Source organism: Triturus cristatus, chromosome 1_2, assembly GCF_964204655.1.
Source record: "Triturus cristatus chromosome 1_2, aTriCri1.1, whole genome shotgun sequence".
NCBI classification, from domain to species: domain Eukaryota; kingdom Metazoa; phylum Chordata; class Amphibia; order Caudata; family Salamandridae; genus Triturus; species Triturus cristatus.
In genome coordinates this window covers 175,759,918-175,778,935 of record NC_140580.1, presented here as the reverse complement: position 1 = coordinate 175,778,935, position 19,018 = coordinate 175,759,918, and the positions used below count along the sequence as shown (strand labels likewise).

At 44.0% G+C, this 19,018-nt stretch overlaps 1 protein-coding gene across 6 annotated transcripts in view; it reads left to right on the top strand.

Annotated features, from left to right (window-relative positions):
- The window catches only part of ADD3 (adducin 3), a 326,180-nt gene that overhangs the window by 52,870 nt on the left and 254,292 nt on the right, over positions 1 to 19,018 (top strand). For 4 of the 6 annotated variants that reach the window (XM_085603444.1, XM_085603437.1, XM_085603440.1 and 1 more), the window contains exon 2: positions 11,202 to 11,249. The exons of the other annotated variants lie outside the window; for them this stretch is intronic. The gene's annotated coding sequence lies outside the window, so the exon portion shown is untranslated. The remainder of the gene's footprint in view (positions 1 to 11,201; positions 11,250 to 19,018) is intronic. 6 annotated transcript variants of the gene reach the window in all.

Below are 19,018 nucleotides of genomic sequence, written 5' to 3'. Positions count from 1 at the left end.
ACGGGTACCGGATGGGCAGCAGCTGTGCAAACCCACCTCACACAGCAGGTACACAGTGTACATCAGTGAATGGATGTGTGTGCACACCTGCAAATCTGCTCCATGCATCTGCACCCAGTTCTGCCGGAAGATGCCACAATCGATCAAACATAGCAACCCCTGGCTTCACGCTTGTGCGCATGCAACAGTGCTGTGTAGTATGGGTGGTGCCCATTCTTAAATATGTTAATTAAATACAGCACAGAGCCCATTGCTCCGAATGTTGCATCCAATACAGATTATGATCACCGCATCCATGGTCTGAGCCTAGCTTTGAAGCGTTTAGAGATTTGATGCAGAATTTCCACAGCGATTTATTAACTATACATGGATTTTTAAAGACCATGTATTGTGTGCTGTTGATTTTAGGGGCACACGTCCATAGGAGCCCTAGATCTGAAATATGGCATTCTTTTCAATAAGATGGGACTCGCGATCATCGGAGGGCCCGTTGGTGGTGGGATAGGTCCTTTCAAAACACAAAGGTCCCGTCTTCCGTCGTCTAGCATCTGTCCAAAGGTACCAGATAGGCAGACTACCCGATGCATCTTACTGTTTTAGCACTGAACATCTAGTTACTACCTCTTTTCCACCTGGGGGTTAGTGAGTTAACCTGGTCTTAATATCTGTCCGGATCTTTGACAAGTGACCTGTAGTACCTCGAAGCATTCATTATTAACCATAGGACGTCAGAGTGCTTCTATCTATGAAGTGTATTTGTATTTTTTCGCCTGCTTTTTCACTTTTACCCTCCTGTTTGGGTGCTCCATTCGTTTCAGTAGTCAATTGTCCATTCTCTCCATCCTTCTCTACCTTTTGGAACCCGGCTTTACAGGTGGCCAAGTAGAGAACATATTTTTCTTGCTAGGTAAGCTGAACGTTTAAGAAGTGTGAAAGGCCCCTTTGCTTTTGTGTTCCCACAATGCCCTAGGACCATCTCCTCATCCTGTTTTCTCTTTTTAGACCACGTCCCGCATCCTCAAGGATCATCTTCATTTTTTTTTGTTTTTTTTTTACAGTGGAGTTGTCCATAGCTATACCTATAACTATACCTGTGCCTCACTTCCCCTCATACTTTGTCAAGTCCTGCACTGTTTGTGCACATTTTCAAAGAATTTAGCAAACCTCATTTATATCCGAATTTCCTAAGGTTTATGGAAACTTGCATTTTTGTAGTTTACCTTTCACCCTCTCATCGCGAGATTAATTGATAAGTTTTGTTCAGTGGGACCTAGTCTTGGATCTCAGTAGCAGATATGTCAGGCCGTTGCTTTTCAGGAATGTCTTGCTCAGGTCTCGATTATGCCAGGTTCTCAGCGTACAGTAGTACAGCTTGCTGAAGTTCTCGTCAGACCTATGGGCACTAGATGGCAAGCAATCCTATTCATCTTTTGGAGCTGAACTTTTTATTCGCTGTTTTATGGTTAAGTCCTCTAGATTGAATCGCAAAATACAGCAAGCATGTTTTACCAAAACAAATCTGGTGATGCATGGTCTTTTTCTTCATAGGATGGTCCTTCAGAGATGACTCTGGAAATGTACATCTTCGTCAGTATGTTTCGCCTTTGGAGGATCAACAATGAAGAACTGGGCTGAGGCAGCAGACTACTACCTCTCTTTTATTTGGAACTTTGTCTGGTATAGAAGAATTGCCTGAAATTTGACAATCTCCTCCAATTGGTCTACTCACCTCCACCAAGGACCTAATTTAAGTCTTGTGGAGAGCAAAAGGTCAGATTTCTCGAAGAGAAGCCTTTCAAATAGAAAAGGGCTTTCACAAAACTATCTTCCCACTAATTCTTATAAATTACTTTACTTGAAAAATGTCCGGACCAGCATGAAGTTAGTTTTCATAGTACCTACGTATTCATTGCTGTTTCTTGATTCTGTTAAACCTGACAGTGCCCAGGCTTAAGGCGCTTCCTCTGGAACGGAATCTCATTGTGTGGAAAGGGAACTCTTCATAACTTCCATTGAAAGATTTGGCAGCCTGAATATAAATACGTTGGTTTTATTTCCTCACATAAAATTTTCAATGACATGTTGAATATTGCATGCTGCACAGAGCGACTTTTCTAAAAAAAAAAACAAAAAAAAACAGCACTACATACTTGCATTGTTTGGTACTGTATTTTAGCACCAAGCAGACTTTTTTTTGGGTCGTCTTGATGTAGTTTTTGTTTGTTCAGACTATTGTCTTCCAAAATCAGTGCGTAATATACATACATAGTGGGGCATTTGGTCAGCAGCAGGCTTCTTCTATTTGGTTGGTTAGATGGTCCTTTACGTTTTGTACCACCCACAGCATACAACATGGAGCCAACTTTCAGCCCATTTTTTACTCCTGTTCTCTCTTTAGCCTGAGTGGCTGCCCAAAGCGCACACACATGGATCCCATCTACCTTTTCAATAAATTCCTTTCTCTCCAGTTACAAAGTTGGTGCGAAGTGTCATTTTAGAATTGTTTTTTTCTGATTTTAACACTAAATGCTGGCTATTTATTGTACCTACACTTCAGCTACCCAATTAGATGGGGGATTTATTTTTCTGTTTTTTTCTGGGCTCGAAAGAAGTCTTTTGACTTCAGCACAGGTGACCATAAACCTGTGATGAAGTAGACAGTTTTTGGATTCACTTTTTCCATACAGTTCCTGTAATCCTAGCAAATTACTACTGCTTCTGTTGTATGGTATCCCATCTGTTCGAAGGCTTCACTTTACTGACTACTCTACTCAACTTTATGTATACTCTTGCAGTCACAGCCTGGACAGCATGTGGAGCTGTGCAGACCTGTTCTGTGAAGAAGCATTCCAGTGGCACCCTGCACTTTTTGCAAGCCCCCTAGGCTACATGACCCTCTTGCAAATATGCTTGATTTGGTTAAACTGTGCTACGAGCACATGGTATCCGGCTCACCGGTCTTACACACACACACTGGGCTTCTGGAATATTTTAAACTCTAACCTTTCATAAGTAGAAAGTGGCTCTTGTACTTCCTGACCTTGTGCCTGGCTTCCTGGGGAAGACCCTTCTGACTTCTCCCCTCTGCCTGCAGGATTGTGGCCATTGGAGACCTAGGTCTGAGGGTATGGGATTGTCGTGCCGGGACACGGAGCGTGGAAACGGATGCCTTTGCGCATGAGCAGAGCTGGAAGGATGTTTCATTGGTATTGGATGAAGTGGAGGCTGCAGAACAAATAGTTGGAGTACTTTTGGGATTAGCTACTAGATAACACCACAGATACCGCTTTGTCGTGCACACTTTCAGGATGTATGACTGAAACTACACAGACGACATACGAGGTAGGCTGTAGCCAGAGGCACAGTCCTATGAAATATGGCTGGTGCACATATATTTGGTGAACAAGATCGCAGAGGCGATCGAAACGCGTCTGAGGCAGACACTTGTCTGGATCATTATGGTGATGAAAATTAGCAACATGGCACTTTGAACCCATCTTTGTGTAATTCCTGGGAAACAACTTTATTGTGGTCTGTACCTGCTCTGTATTCCCTCTGTGGAACTGGAGGGTCAGGATTGTGTGTGTATGTGTGTGTGTGTGTGTATATATATATATATATATATATATGTGTATGTATAGATATATATATATATATATATATATATCCATCCGACACACCGTCCTTACTTTCAAGTGGGAAATATATAATATATTTTTCTCAATTGAAAGTAGGGACAGTCTGCCGGTTTAATGAGTATTTCTGGAGGATCGAATTCCATGATGATTGTATTACAAATGTTTCAGTTGTGTTGCTCTGAACCAGTAAATATATAAATGGCAGAGTCGTATTGTCAACACGTTTTATTTGGTTTTCAAGCACTTTGTGTACTTTTCTGTGTCAAAGATGAACAGCCTTTTCAGAGTAAACAGTTTATAAAACTGATGTGTATCTAATTCACAGTAAGCTGGTCTGATGTAATCTTGTTTATTAAAAGTCCAATTAAAAGTATCTTGAAGCATAAACTGTTAGCCATGGTTCTGTATTTTTCATTGCTCCGCGATCTGTGTTTATGGAATATTTTACCCCACATTGTAACCGAATGAAACACCAGTTTTCCACTGTTTTTCGTATGGATACTCTGTTACTTTTGGCACTTCTGTTGCATTCCTGTTTTTAACCATGTCCAGTATCCTGGTGCCTGCTTCTGGGTGTGGTCCATAATATAAACATGACTCCAATCAAATTAATCCCATGTGCAGACAAAAAAGGGATTTCAGTTTAAAACCCGTACATGCTTTTTGTTTTTTGGGTTGCGCTTAGGCAGTGCATGCACTGCTCTGCTATACGTGCTGTATTAGAGTATAGACTTGAAGCTCCACCCACTCTCCGCCTATATTTTTCATTGGCTTGAGTCCTTGTCCTATGTAAATGCTGCCTTCTGATTTGTTAATAGGCTTGTTAATCCGTCCTTATTACCGCCTTGTCTTCATTTGTAACCTCCCATGAGGACTGGCCCTACTGCAGGCATGGCGTGCTTTCCTGCAGCATTCAGCGGGCCATGCCCGCTTTCACTTTCCATGCAGCCTGGGACTATGGCGGCCGCTTCTTTGAAATGTAATGTCTCGCATTTGCAAGAGTTTGAGCTTTTGGCATTGTAAATGACAGTGCCTTTTATTTATGTGTTAATTATCGAAACTGATTAATAAAGGGCATTGTCATTTACAATACCGATAGCTTAAACTCTTGCAAATGTGAGACCTATTGCATTGCAAATGCTTGTTACTGTTTTTGGGGACCAGGCTCTGAACTGATAAAATGTTAAATTGTCCCATAATAATCAAGTTATGGTCAACATCTGCCGCCCTCCCCTTCTTGGTAGGCTTGGATTGCTTATTTTGCGTGTTCCTAGGCATTAAGAAACAAAAGGACTTAATATATGTGTGTGAATACTTGAGTGAAAGTGTGTGTGTGTGTGTGTGTGTGTGCGCACACAGGTGTATCTTAATAGAACACGTCAGTGGCAGAGCAAGGGTCCCTTGGACCCTAGAGCTGGCAAGGAAAACTAGCCCTCCTTGCCTCTGGATGGGTAGTAAGAGACCAGCATAAATGAGGTAAAGGAGATCCCAACACCAGGCCCTGGTACTACTGCATCTGCTACGCGGGCTGTAATTACGTGTCTGACATGCCTCGGCACAGAAAAATTCCAACTGTGTTAGTCTGAACCTTTTGTACTGCAGGTTAACCTGATCTCCTGGAGAACAATTCTTGTGGTTGTATCTGTAGAACAGCATTTGAGGCAGAACTCTTTCTGTAACCAGATAGGTCTTCTACATTGAAGCTGGAACTTCAACAACTGCTGTTGCTTTGACAGGTGTTTCCAAATTGTATGAGATCCGTTGTGGTGCAGCTTTAAATTGTGTCCTACGGACAGACGCACAAAGCCTGGCCTTGTTTCTTTGTTTGCTCTGTCCATTCGTTTTGGATGACACCAACAAAAGGTGTACCCAAAGACTGCTTATTTAGTGGGACATAGAGAGTCGGTGAGGTTGGAGGCTGGTGTGGAAACAGAAGACCTCTCTTCAGTTGTTTGGGTGTCTGCCAACTCCAAATGTCAGCTGATTTCACTTAACACGTCTCAAGTTTTCAGCTGAGCAATTGTATCTCGAGGTAATCATTCCATTAGCGCGGGTGATTCGTTTACATGTGGTTGGAGTAACGGATAGTAGACCTAGATACTTCAGTGCAGATGTTTTGCACCAAGTTGTATCTTGTGAGGTGTGGGCATTTGTTAGCTTATTTTACTAAGTAGGACTAGTTTACTATTAGCAGGTTCATTACAAACACCATTTAACTTTACCAGTGTGTGCCACCATGAATTTTAATATTTTAGTGCTATAACTCGTGCCTTGAAATAACTATACCTCGTGCACCCGCCATGCACAGTTTTCTCATCAATAATTTTACCGCAAATGTTGCAGTGATATTCTCAATGATGTCATGGAAGATGTCATGATTGATGTAATATGTTGGGTAATTAGCACTGCATAATGAGGGTGCGGGATATAGTTACCTTATGGCACGAGTTATAGTTACTTGAGATAACTCTGGCTGTTGCATTTCTGTGGTTTTGTGTTTAAAATCTGAACCTAACTAGAACAACCCTATAATCTGTGTTTTTTTTTTTTGTGTGTGAATTTCTAAGTTTTTTTAAACCTTTTATTTCCTTACTAGAACGTCCCTGTAACCTTTCGGCTTATTTTCAGTGATTATTTATTTATTTATTTACTTATTTATTTAACGTAAAGTACTATTTAATTACTATATGTTAATCCAGCCACCGTGCGTGGCAGAGAGTTGCGGCCAGGCCCTTTGGCCGTGCACAGTGGAAAGTTGTCCACAAGGCCTGTTCTGTGGCTAACCCCCTGAAGGCAGCCAGTCTGGGAGGAGGGCATGCAGCCACCCCTTCCCCGGGGCGATTTTGGTCTTTGTGCTTTGCACATTTTGGGGGGTTGGGTTTAGGTTCCCTCTTCCCTGGACCAATTTTGGCCTTGGGGACCACATCCCCTGGGGCCCAGTGCATTGGTTTTTTTCTTAGGGGAAGGGAGGTATGTGGCCCCCATCCCTGGGTGAATTTGGGGCCTAGAACATTTTGTGTGTGTGTGGGGGGGGTAGTGTTCACTCTCCCTTGGCCAATTTTAGCCCTCAGGACCCCATCCCTTGGGGCCCGGCCAACATAGGGTGGGTAATCCGAAGCCCACACAGGCATCCACCATATCCTGCTTGGGGTCTGTGGGGGAGCGCCAAGGCCCCTGCTGCCCCAGCCGGTCCCCGCATCCAGCATGAGCTGGCATTGCTCCCACCTGAAGGGAGCAGCTAAAAAAATGCTGCTCCTTGTGGGGAGGAGCAATATTCAGATGTTTCCCAGCCCGCGTCACTGTGGGCAGGGAAAAAGATCTGAAATATGCTTCCAGCAGGCTGGAACATTTGCTAAAGCTCCCGCCAGCTGGGAGCAGGCTTCTTGTTTGCTCTCGCTTGGGTTTTGAAATTGCTCCCGACAAGCAAGAGCAAACACAAGTGTCCCTGCCCATGCCAGTGCGGGCAGGGAAACTGCTATGTCCCAGGGATTGGCACCCCGGGACATAGCAGGATCCAGCCCTGGGGGGTGGACTCCCCAGGGCCATTAATGGCTCCTGGAGAGGGGGGGGGGGCTGCGCAGCCCTCCTGCCCTTTGTTTTTGCAGCTGGGCCCTGGGGGATGGGTGTGATGCATGGCCAGGCGAAATGGGGTAGGGGTATTCCTACCCTCCCCCCCCCCCCCCCCCCCCCTTGTGTTTATTATTGCGTGTGAGAAGTTGGCCTGGCATATGCTGTCTCCTAGTTATAGGGGACACCTTGCACCAGTCCAATTCGACTCTTATTGATGATAGGTTTAAGACAACCTTTAAAGAAAGCTATCCTAGTGGTAGCTGTGGAGAGCAGCCTTCAGGCTAAGTCTTGAAGGAGTGTTAAGCTTATTGTTTTACCATAATAACCTCTTGAATAACCAAATGAAAGAGTAGCCCACACAGGTGTGTATATATATAAAATATATGTATTTATTCTAGACAGAATCCCAAAGTCTCTTTATGAAGCTGTGGCAAAGTTACAATTTCAAACAAGCATTGATAGATACAATAAATAGCACTATTAACATTGGGCCCCAGGGGGGGACCAAACCATATACTAAAAAAGTGGTATAAGAACCACGACAATTCTACAGACCATGCCTAGGGCATTTAGGATCGCTGGCCCCTTAAGAATCCACCCCAGGTTATGAGGAAGGGGACCCACGGGAGGCGCGTGCAGTGCAAGTAGCTGCTATCGGGATCTCTATTACAGCCTATGGAGAATGTCGCGGTTGGAAATCAACAGATTAAAAATACTTCTAGCAGGAGTATAAAGTTAAAACTTTAGACTTAAGCTTTTGAGGAGCCCACTACCACGAGAGTACCGAGGTACCACTGTTACCTGCCCCAGGGAAGCCAGGTGCATAGGTCGTTTCTGCTGTCGGGTCGCGGGCTGATTTTCAATGGGAAAATAGTCAAAAGTTCTGCTAGCCAAAAGCTTTGATGATTCCGTGAAGGTCAAAGATGTGAAGATTGTAGAGAAGAACCTGAAAGTAGAGGGGACAGAGTCTGGGTCACGGCAAAGTGACCAGGAGGCTCAAAGCAAAGAGCCCTTCGATTTCAGGTGGAAAGTGGTGTAGCTTGGATCTGCAGCCACGGGCTCCGGGAGGCTTCAAGGAAGGCCAGCTTCAGGAGGGCGACTGTCCCACGTCGGATGAGGGTCGCTGCGGTGTTAGTGCCTGGATTGGATCCACTAAGCCTTGGCAACCGCAACCCACAAAAGATGAACAAATCTGCTACAGTGCAGACCCACGAGGTCTGGGAGAGGTCTCCTTCGAGGAGACTGTAGAGCAGGCCTGGAGCAACCAGGGGAACTCTTGGTTGTAGAAATAGACCTCCGCTAGGGCCCACAAGTCGAGAGACAAGGGACCGCGGGAGGCGGCAATTTGGAGTGCGTAAAAGGGCACCCACGGGCCACTGGAGGGGGCTAGGGCGCTGGTCTTTGGCACAATTGCTGTAGAGTGGTTGGCTCAAACGGGCCAAAGCACAACTTCCCCACTGGTCAGGGTTGTGTGCTACGCAAGAGGTGGCCGGTGTCCTGGGGTATTGGGGATCTCGGCACCCACGTGGTCCACGGTGCCCAAACTCGTTGAGCACACTCACTGGTCTCTGGGATGCGCTGGAAACCCACCTCAAGGGTGCTGGAAGTCGTCGAAGTCTGTAGGAGCAGCGAGGTTCCAACCGGGTCACTTGCAGTGTTTCAGGTGCCTGCCAAGCAGGGCGATAACTCCTTTATCCCAAGGGAGATTTCTTCCGTCAGCTGGGCAGCATCAAGTCGAAGGTGAAGACTGTAAAGATCAAGATTAATCTGAGGCTCTGGGGCCACGTTATTCACCTTTATCCCCAAGATTAGGGGAGTATCCAGAGTAGTGTCCACCAATGGTAGGTGAGGCGGGAAAGGGTGGCTACACCCTCTCCCCTTTGTGTGTTTACCGCCTGGGCGAGGGGCAGGATGCCCCTGAACCGGTTCCAAGCGGTGTATGCAGAATGAGGCTTCTGCAGCTGCCTACGTGCAACTCAAAGGACATTTGGTGCACCCACCCTGTTCCAATCCACATTATCCTGTCCGGGGAGATGCTAGCACCTCCCTGCCACAGGAGCCCTATTGTCCAGCTGGCGAGGCTGGGGTTTTTCCCAGCAACAGCCAGCCAGGGTCGTGTAGGTGGCGGGCAGTAGCCATTTTGTGTTACTTGTGCACTTTTAAATTGGTGTCTAAATTCTACCGCTTTTCCCATATCGCCCCTCTAGCAGGGGGGAATCGTACCCTCATGTCCATGGCTGGACTGAGGGTATGATTCCTACATGTTTGACACCAAACACGATATGGTTCTGTGTAGCCATTCTCAAGTTATCGTGTTATCGCGATACTTATAATGCGGTTAATAGTATATGGTATGGCTACACTACAAACAACCCAGCAATGATTTTACGAAGGTTGCAGGGAGGCCCTACTCATGTAGGGGTCCCCCCCTCACACATACCTCAGCACCCTGCCTTGTAGGATTACCAAGGCCTGCCATAGGGGTGACCAATGAGAGTATATGTGTTGTAATGGAGTGGGATATAGGGTACCTATCCCTGTAAGGGGTGCTAGCACCACCTTACCCAGACTACAGTAGTGGTCTGGTGGTGTCAGTTTGTATGGCTGTCCCAGGGTGGCACAATAAGTGCTGCAGCCCTGGTAGGCCTACTGAGGGACCCACGCCCTGGGTACCTAGGGTACCATCTACAAGGGACTGTCAGGGCATCCTCAGCATCCAATTAGTTTGTACCTAGGGTACTCACATTAGTTTTAGGGAGAAAGCAGATAGGCTGGGGTCCTGGATAGCAGGATCCCAGCCAGAATAGTCAAAAACCACTCCAATACCAGGCAAAAAGTTGGGGGCAACCATTAGTCCGATTTCACCTTCCTACATTGCGCTTTTTTTTTTTCCGCAGTCATCTTGGGACTCAGACCGGGCCCCAAGATGACTGCCACCACTTCCTTGTTGAAGTGGTGGCAGCCAATCATATCTCAGTATGAGATCTGTTGGATCCGTGGACCCTCTGCGTCTCTAGATATACATCTTTTTTTCTTATTATTTTTATTGCTTAAAAGCTACTGAATGGATTACACAAAATTACAAAAAGATCTTTCTGGACTAAGATTTAGCTTTCTGACAAATTTGGTGTAATTTCCTTCAGCCGTTCGGGTTGTAGACCTGTCTAAAGTCCTTATGGGAAATTGCATAGGGAAAACGTGTTTGGGGGCCCCCCTTTTTTTCACCCGTCTCTTGTAAAATGGCCCCGATACTTTCCAGACAGCAGCTGAAGTGACTGCACACTAGTTATTAACATTTCGTGAAGATTTGTCAAACATGCCAAAGTTATTAGCCCAACAAAAAAAAATAGGTCCTAACTAGAACTACGCCAGTAGGTAATTAAAATACACGTATAATAAGCTTAACCATACTTACTATGCGTGGAAAAGGCACCAAAAATGTAATGCGTGGTAAAGGCACTGCATGATAAAAACATTGTTGTAAAAGATGTTTCCCGATGAGGGTGACTATTGGGCTTAACCTCTTCAATGCCCGTGACGAGCTGATCTCGTCATGGGCCGCGGTCGCGCTGTGCCCATGACGAGACCAGCTCGTCATAAACCCCGCCCGCTAATACAACGGCCGGCACAGGGCGGGGAAAGGGGCGGGCACTGAAGGGGTTAAAATTACAACTGCGGCCGTGAGTGTATGATTTTCCTCATACCTAGCCTGCTCATGGATGGACGTGAAAACATAATTGCCTAGCATAATGAACCTTAAATTACGTTTTTTGCACTGATAATGTGAAGGAGCCGCATTGACTTGCAATGTAGGAGGTACGGCAGCACATAACCTTTTTGCTTTTTGCAACAATTTACGATGTTTGCCCCTTCATCTGTGTTACTAAGCCGAAAGTTCTGCATGATTGTAGTCTGCAACTTAACATTTATTTAACTGTTTACAAAACGTGTTGTGTCCATAAACACTGATGTTATGTTTATCCTTTTGTTTAGGTGTAGGAGAACAGCACATCTAGAAAGTGGCAAATTTTGAGAGCAAAGGTAAGGAGTTGATTTGCAGTTCCCTTGCCATGTTTAATAAGTAATTGCAAGACCACAAAGTAAAACAAGCTTTGGCAAAGCCAATAGATTTAGGTTTGTATGTTAAGGCATTCAGCATTAGCAAGACAAATGGGAGGGAGTCAGCAGTAGCTACAGGGCTAACGTTTTTTAAAGTAGTCCCTTGTGCAGCTCTCGAGTAGTGGAAGGATACACCCAAAGAGGTTGTAGCATTAGCTGGGCTGAACGCTGACATGATTGAAAAAGCCTTAAGCAAATGACCTCCATGGGCTAGTCTAAAAAAGTTACTGGTTGAAATGTGACGCACTGAATGTCCATTCCATGTAAATTTTTACCTGTAGATCTGTTAGATAGCTGCATTTTCAAAACCCAATTACTTTGTCAGTTACATTCACCTCTGTCAGAATTGTTTGCGCACTAGACTGTTCTGAGAACACTGTAATGATTTTTCTAATTCTAAATGAGGCACGGAAAATTTGTAGCGTTAAGTAATTGGATAAATATATCAAAAAGGCATAGAGTGAATTCTCAGTAAGTCCTTAAGGAAAGCAGACTGCATTTAAAAAAAAAGTTGAGTTTATTTAAAATGCACACCCATGGTAACAGTGCTTGCATCACTGTTGGTTACTTGTTTAGTTTATAGCCGTACCAAATCACTTAAAATCAGAATAATCGACATTTAGATTTGCCTTGTCTAAAGCTTCATGTGGTGGCCAGTTGCTAAATGTATAGAAGATAAGACTTGTGTTTAAGGATGTTAATCGTGTTTATTTTGTTAATTGCTTATCATATCCGTCATTTGAAGTTAATTGTCGATCATTATTTTGGGGGAGCTAGTGTTACCTAAGCAATCAAGTAAGGAGACATTAGGCCAGTGAAAATTGCTGATCATCCTATTACAGATGGGTTTGGAACATGGACTCACTCACTCATTCACTCAATCATTCTGACATAACAAGAAGAACCAGCACGTAATTTAAATATGCCTGAACTATGTTCCTGATGTATGAAATTCCCCTTCACAAAAATTGGTCACAAATTGTTTACCTACTATTTGCGGATGGAACGTAATTTTGCGAACTGACCTGTGAGCTAAAGTCCAAATCGTAGTGGGTCGCAATCCTACCTACCTTGTTCATCGGGTAGGTCGGAAATTGTGAGCCACTGACTGGATGCCATCAAAGGGATGATGGCCTGCTGGGGTGTGCAGACCATGGGTGTGCATTTAAAATAAACTCAACTTTTTTCAAATTCAGTCTGCTTTCCTTAAAAGAAGCAGGGCTGCATTTAAAAAGAAAATGTTTTTTCTTTGCCTGCGAATTGGCAATATTCCTGTGGACTACTGCATACAACCTAATAAACGTGTTTTAAAAAAAAAAAAAACATTCAGAAAGGGAAAGTGGTTCATGGCGCCCCATCCTATTTGCTCAATATGTTAACACTTCTTGGAGGTGTCAGTAAAATTTCTATGTTTTGCAACCAGATTTCAGTCAGAAAACATTGATACATACTTTAACAAATTACTATTTAGAAGGGATGCTCTAAAGACTCGCATTTCGTAATGGGGTTCTAAACCCATTTTGAGATTCTGTAACATGTTACCAAAATGGATTCCTTACATAACAACAAGCATTTACAATGCAATGGTCTCGGCATTGGTAAAGTTGGAGCTATTGGCATTGCTCATGACATTTATTTTTGTTTGTTTTTGTTTTTAAAACATTTAAAGAAACGGCATTGTTATTTACAATGTCAATAGCTTAATCACTCTCAAATGCGAGACCTATTGCATTTGCACCCACACACAGAGCCACCTACACACACACTGATTAAGCTATTGACATTGTATATAACAATGCCGTTTCTTTACATGTTTTAAAAACAAAAACATAAACAAAAAAAAATGTCATGAGCAATGCCAATAGCTCTAACTTTAACAATGCCGAGACCGTTGCATTGTAAATGCTTGTTATCATTAAAGTGTACCAGTGTGTAACCGTCTAGTAATCTATTTCCTGAACTTTCTCAACCCCCATTGTTTAGCTCTGTTTGAAAATAGCTGTCTGTGATGCAGCAAATTGAGAACAGCTACTTGCCTGTGTGAAGACAGTCGATCTCCCCATCGCAACAGTAAAGAGCTGTTTTTACATTGTCCAAGAAGAGTCTATCTTTTCTTCAAATTTAAGTTACCCTGCAATAAAGGTTTGAGTGACTTCCTATGACAATTTCCCTGTGTGAGCTGCTTTGCCTTGGAAAGTGCCCAGGGCCAGAATCTCTGCAATTTATTTCGCCTGAAGTTCCTTGGCTCTTATAATCCTGACCCCTTTCTTGTCAATAACCTATATTACTTCAACAAATAACGGATATATGCTTTCTCATATTTCACAGTTCCCAGTTTATATCCCCACATACTGATACCGTTGTTGGTATTTCTGGGGAACTGTGCTTAGGACTTTCGTGGCCTGCACCTTCCAAGCTTGTAAAAGAAACGCACAAACCTATTATTGAGGGTCTGGGGATTTACCGAGACTGTGACTTCAGCACTTTTAAATTCAGCAATGAGTAATTTACTTTACTCCCTTAGTGTTAAATGACTACCGCATTGACAAAGGGGTAGCACACCAAGCATGATACTGCCATACAATCAGGAATAAACGTTGTGCAATGCACATCATATTTCCTCGCTACCTCTATTATACAATGCATGCATACTATCAGCATCAACTTTGCTGCGACACAAACAGATCAGATGTTAGTCCCGTGTGTACCTCTAGCCACTCTTTCCACATAGGCAATATTACAAACACACATCTCTCCAAACAACTACCTGTAATCGTTCTGAACAGTTGGCACTATGATACCACCATTGGTAGATGCACACTACACAAATGCTAGGTTACATAACATAACTTGACAAGCGTCACTTGTGAGTCCTACACATTGAAAACGATAGAACAAAAAACATAATTTTTATGTCAAGACAAAGTTGGGGAAAATCTAAGAACAAAGCGCTATAAAATGTTCTTCTGCAAAAAAAAGTGCGCCAAACAACATCAGCTCGGTCTAATTTCACTTTAAACAATTGTACGTGAAAACATAAGAATTGTACGGCCGCTTACTTTGAAAAGGCTCTGGAGCAAAGACAGACAATGTCACTGTCCTCACCGGGCTCATCTAAATGCAACACGATCTCTGCCACCATGCTCCACCATTCGCACAACATGATGGTTCCCGCGGAGAACAGCAACCAAATATGCCTTCTCTGTACGCGGGGGTGCCACACAAATGCCCCAGTGCCTCTTGGCGACAAGCATCGAACGTGTGAGTCGTGCCAAGATTGCGCTTTATCACCGGTAAACACGGTAATCACTGCGCACGAGGACCGAAACAGCGGCTCCAAGTAAACACACTCAATCAGGTAAAAGAAAACATATTCTATTTAGATAGGGCAGTACTGTGACAATCAGGGATTGGTTTGTTGAACTTTTGTCATGTGACTGGCTGGGATGCTATTGCCAACTGTTCATTGGCCAATAGTGCTCTGAAACTACACGGCTATGGATTGGCTGAGAGACGTCTGCCAATTTATTACTGGATGAGTGATCCCGGAAGACTGCACTCAGCCCTACGATTGGATGACGGCATGCCTGTTTTCTTCTGCGCGGGCAGTGTGTTTTGTTTGCAGCCCACCCGGCCTGTACTGTCGTCATAGGCGTGTCATCTTCTCCTTCTTTTCCTACGGCAGCACCGGCCTCTGTAAGAGCACCTTTCGTAATTTACGCCACCGCACCCGCTCTGTCTGTTGCGCCCCCGCAGCTTTTCACTTGGATTATTTTCTGCAGGCGGTTCAGGTGAGGCTGCTGCAATGTGTAGTATCACCTGACATCGGACCAGTTTTGGTACCGAATGGGGCTAGGTTGCTTATGATTTAATCCCACTTAGGTGCCAGTGCAGAGCTGGCTATGCGAAATTGCCCAGATGCTGTCTTCCAAGCCCCTGTACGAACCAATAGAAACACCCCCCCAACCTATTTAAACAAGAACACCCTTGGAGAGGTGAGGAGACCAGAGCAGCAACCGGACGAAGGGGGAGCGGACGAGCACACGACTGCCTTTCTCCGTGGCAGAGCAGAAATGCCTCGGAGAAAGGCACCGCCCTTTTCGGATTCGGGGGCGTGTTTTGCTGTTGTCTCCTCCCTGAGACTTTTCGCAAAAAACACGCCCCCCAATCCGAAAAGGACGGGGCATAATCGGAGTGACTGGACCTCTTCTCCAGTGGCTGGCCAGCATTTAAGAGGCCAGCCAATGGAGAACAGGAGAGAAGAGGGGCGGGTGCAAGCCCCTCTTCTCAAAGTCACTCAAACTCATTAAATCTCGGAGCGAGACTGCGCAAGCGCAGCCTTTCGCAGCCGAGACCTAAAAAGCAATATTGTGATCGCGGACCGCGGGGTTTAGCGAATTGCAGGCTTTGCAACCTCCAAATCGCTTTGTACATCACGCCCTATGTCTCTTAATCCACATCAAAACAATAGTTATTTCATTTTGTTTTGCCTGGTTGTTGCCTTATGAGCGAGAAATTTACCCCATTTTTGATTTGTCTTTTTTAAATATATAATGTGTTTACAGACGAATACTGTATCTGAGCTGTTGGCATGGACTTGAGTTGTCTTTAGCATCAGCCGTCTTGTTAGGATTGCGTTTGATTCAAATATGTTGCGATTCCAATGAGAGTAGGTCTACTCATTCCAACTTTCCTTTGGACTCCTTTACTTTTTTGTGAATTATTTTAAGGATAATAACATAGCCTGGGGTCTGCACTTTAATGTATCCAGAGGAGAGTGTTTAAATGTTTCCAGTGAAAGCGAAGTCTTGTTTTCGGTCCTAGTCTCTTTCCTCCTGTATGACTCTAAAAGCAACATCACAAGAAGACTTAGATTGGTTTGCAGCAGGTCCCCCGCATACTTCTGTTGAGGTATGGCTGGTTAAAACATAGTTTATCAACAGTGAATGCAATACAGTCTCATCGCTGATTGTCCATGCAACTTTCTGCTGCATGAAAAAAAAAGTCCATATGAGTGGGTGAAAAAATGTCATTGTTATTATCAGGATGAGTAACTGTGCCTCCATCTGCACACCCTATATGATTATTTTATATAGTCAGGCAGTGGTTTTGAAGTCAAGTTTAACAGACGTAAATCCTTTATGCGGGACTTCACTTTTTGTTCAGTAATAGTGTTGTGGTTGACGATGGCAGTTGATTTTCATAACCCAAACTCGTTAAAAATTGTGATATTTTGCGTTATCACTGCTCCGAGATTTGCTCATAAACACATTTAGGGGACTTGTTCATAATTTAGGGGTCCTTTAGTAAATGACCCTGTCATACTAAGCATGACAGAGCTTAGCATAAACTGAGTTCAAACTGAATGTTGTAAAGTTTTGAGACTGAAGGCCAGTAGTTGCCTGACACAGAGCTTTAATTCATGCCTGTTGAGTTCATGAGTCTTTTTAATGATGTCTGCTAGATCTTTCTTTTAAACTCTGTTGATGCTAATTATTCTTGATAAAGGGCATTTAGGCTAGGTTTACATGTTAGTAAAGGTTACCAAGAACTAGACAATGGAACCGGTCATCAAAGTATTGGATTGATGGTCCAGCTACTAGGGGCGTCATCTTAAAGTGGCAGAACGGTAGGTCTGTCCTTTAGCTCTGTGTTCCTCTTAGGGGCCAGCATAACATTCAAATAGTAAGGAAGGACAGTGAGTCTGATCCCAAGAAGAGCCATGATACACAGCTGTAATGTAGATTTCCCAACTTTCATGAAGGAATGTCTGGATTTTGTTATGGCTATCGATATCCTTCCAACTCTTTCATTCCTCCTGCTAATAACAAGCCCCACGGAAAAACCACTAAAAATGGTCCAAACTAAAGTGTCAAGAATCCCAGTGGAAAGGGTTCACTGATGAAAAAGCCACAATTTGTGATGTCTAAATAAACGGGACACCTCTGCAGTGCTTCCCTCGTGGTTCCAGTTATTTCTACTTTCTTTGGAAAACCACCAGAACTCCATGTCCTTCTTATCCGTGCAAGAAATTCCTCTCTGACTCCAAAATTCCCTTCACCATTCATTGCCATTCTTTTTCTGCTTTGATATCTGTCAAAGGAGTCAAAAGAAACCCTGTATGTGTGCTGGGACATAATAAATCATGCATCATAAATATTGGGCCATCAAACTTTATGTCCGATATCGTGCTTCAACCTTGTAAACGTAGGCTGAAATAGTGATCGTTTCTGTCTTCAAACAGGATATAGACTTCCTTCACCACAGCTGGGAAAATCTACTCTGTGGCAGGAATGTAGGCAACCATTATGCTTGTTCAACGCCACCATCAGCAATCAGGTTGTCTGCCCAGTGGACTTAAAACAGTCCTTGAAGGCGGACTCATCAGAAAAGTCTGCTGTCCTCTTAATGTTTACCAGTTCGTTTCCAGGAAATAATACTCAATATACCCTCACTCCCTGTGTTGAAGGTGTACAAACTGTGGTGCTTTCGGCATGACCTTACCTATCTGCGCAAGCAAGGGTAGTGACAGGGGAAATTTGTCTTTTGAAGCCAATTACCGTAATTCATGTAATCCAGAGCTGTTTGAGCAAGAGATCCCCATCCCTGGCTATAACTTCAACAAGTCCATGATTACCACACACACACTTGATATTTGGACCTGTGAGGTGTCATGAGACTGGCCAGGGGCAACGCATTGCTGCAAAGACTCCGAGTCCACACTCGCCCCTCTTAAGGGCATCCTACATACCGTAGCAATTCTCATCCAGGGACAAGCTTATCAGTGGTGGCTCTTGGCACATCCACAGCCAGGCCACCTTCAGAGTTTAAAAAAAAAAAAGTCAGCAGGCCTTTTCCATGTACGCATGAGGCTATGGAAGAAAATCCCTGTATCCATAAAGACCACCCCACTCCTGCCCCATTTTGGGAAAGAGTTGACGGCACACCTCTTTAAAGAACTAAATGCAATAAACATTTATATGTCACTTGTTGACTGTATGCTTACTGTACAGTGCTCCTCTGCCTTTTCTGCTAGGTTCACTCTCTACAAATACCACATCCATTCCTATCTCCCTCCCTTTCTTTCTCTTTCTCTCCATTTTACTCTATTTCTCTATTTCTATTTCTTTTTCTCTTGTATGTCTTTCTTCCTATTTCTTTCTCCTTCCTTCCTACTCCCTTACCTTCCTTCTCCTGTGAAATGCAAACATCCTGCGACAAGAGTAAAGGGCTACCTCAGTATCACCCAGATCTGTTCCTAGAAAATGAACTGGTGAAACCTCTTGGGAGGGGGGACGGATAGCCACAGACAGGCACGCATCTTTGAGGTCCAAACTTACCTGACTGTTTCTTACAAGGAGAAAGTGAGAGCTTTTCATTTTGAAGTGCCTGTAAATCAGTTGAGCCTTAAGTTCAATATGCACTGTAAACCTTTTTGTGACTCCATCAAAAGAATGCTAGTGGTAAATGCAGGTGTGTGGAGCAGTGGCATGACTGTGCTTAACCACTCCGTCTGTGACCAGCTTATTTCTTCCTTGAGAAATAAGTGGTCCGGGAGGTCAGACTGAATCAGCGCTTCATGAAATATATTTTTAAACCTGTGATGTGAACACTGGCCACACAATAGATCCTTCTACTTGTGGAGGATGAATACTATGGTCCCCAGATCCTCAACAAGAAAAAGTCTATGC